Source organism: Vespula pensylvanica, chromosome 10 (assembly GCF_014466175.1).
Source record: "Vespula pensylvanica isolate Volc-1 chromosome 10, ASM1446617v1, whole genome shotgun sequence".
NCBI lineage: Eukaryota > Metazoa > Arthropoda > Insecta > Hymenoptera > Vespidae > Vespula > Vespula pensylvanica.
Window position 1 is genome coordinate 3384149 of NC_057694.1, and position 1042 is coordinate 3385190.

The window sequence follows — 1042 nt, forward strand, 5'->3', positions numbered from 1 at the left end:
GCACCAATCGATCGAATTATAAACTATACAGATTTGTATACTTTCTTGTGCAATGATCTATACTTTTTCCCTATGATATCAAATGAATGCAAACAAAATTAGAATTAAAATATTCTAAAATAAAATAAATGCAAGGAAGTAATTAATCCACGTTTCCTTGGTTGCATTCATGCCGAAAGATTCTGTAAGACTAAAGCGTACTATATTACCTTGAACGACCTCGAACGTTCCATTGTTTTCGTCACACGCTCGATCAAGAGATTTCTTTGAAAAACGCCGATCTCTGATTGTTAGTTTACCGAGTGCTATCTATCTCTCTCTATTAAACTCGCTTTGTATCTTTAAAGGAGAAAGACTTACCTTATACACAGGAGGAAGGACAAAGATATGTAGAAATAGAAAGCCGGGATGTTTCGTCTGTCAGTACGTAGAATTCTTGGAAACCTGAAAAACGAAAGATGAATTAGTAGAGAAAATATTTATTATATGTGTATTATCTGTATGTGTATGTGTATACATATATGAGTATGGGAAGATTCCAAGCGTCGTGTGTGTGTGTGTGTATGTGTGTGTGAAAATCAAATATAATAGGAAATACGATTAATGATGACTAATTAATGATAAATTATTATTAAAAGCATCATTAAAAAGTAAGAGAAATATCGATATCGTGGAAAGAAAGCCAGAAAATTAGAAAATAAAAGTATGACGCAATAGCTTCCAAGACAGATTTTATTTTCGCGAATATCTTTTAAACGAGGAAATACCCCGGCTTGCGAACATTCACACGTGGAAATCGCGTTTTTGGCAATCGATTGATACATAGGAAGACAGTGTACAATAGAAAAATATATTAATTACCTGAGATTAATGAGGACGATACGGCTTCCATGTGTAGCTGTCGAGCACCGAACACAAAATGGCGTTGTATCCACCGACAAGCCGATTACGCAAACGCGCCGCGCATGCGCAGATACGTCACTAGTCGATTAATGAACAATTTCTCGATCTAATAAACGAAAATATAAAATTTTTATAAATA